This window comes from Piliocolobus tephrosceles, chromosome 1 (genome assembly GCF_002776525.5).
Source record: "Piliocolobus tephrosceles isolate RC106 chromosome 1, ASM277652v3, whole genome shotgun sequence".
Taxonomy (NCBI): Eukaryota; Metazoa; Chordata; class Mammalia; order Primates; family Cercopithecidae; genus Piliocolobus; species Piliocolobus tephrosceles.
The window spans coordinates 58155287-58155930 of NC_045434.1; the positions used below are offsets into that span (position 1 = coordinate 58155287).

The window sequence follows — 644 nt, forward strand, 5'->3', positions numbered from 1 at the left end:
CTTCAACAGCAAGTTTCCACGATGCCACCCAAAGGAACAAGTGGTTCTGGAAAAGGGGAAAGTGGGATCAACCTCTGGGAGTGACAGTGCTGGCGAGAAGGCTCAGGGTCCCACAGGCAGTGGCAATGCAGCTAAGGTCAGACACATTCTGTGTGAAAAACATGGCAAAATCATGGCAGTCATGGAAAAGTTAAAGTCTGGGATAAGATTCAATGAAGTGGCCTCACAATATAGTGAAGCTAAAGCCAGCAAGGGGGTGCCTTGGGTTGGATGATGAGGGTCCATGGTGGGGCCATTGCAGGAAGCAGCATTTGTCTTGTCTGTAAGTGGGATGGATAAGCCTGTGTAACATCCACCAGTTAAGACAAACTTTGGATATCATATTATTATGGTTGAAGGAAGAAAATAAAATAATATGAAAGACTGAAAAAAAAAAAAACCTCTAAAAGCACCCCTTCTAGCCAGACCCAACACTTTAGTCTGTGCTCACTCCTCAGCGGGGCCCCTAAACTGGGCATAGGCAGCCCCGGCCCTGGTCCATTCCCCATGCTGCCCTCCCCACCCTACGCTTCAGACCCAGAGAACTCAGGAGCCCCCCAAACACCCCTTATCAGGCACCAAGCCAGGCCCTGGGGTACAATGAT

The 644-nt window shown here is 49.4% G+C and overlaps 1 pseudogene; it reads left to right on the plus strand.

The window, feature by feature from the left end:
- Positions 1-409, plus strand: LOC116418830 (annotated as a pseudogene).
- Positions 410-644: the final 235 nt, after the last annotated feature.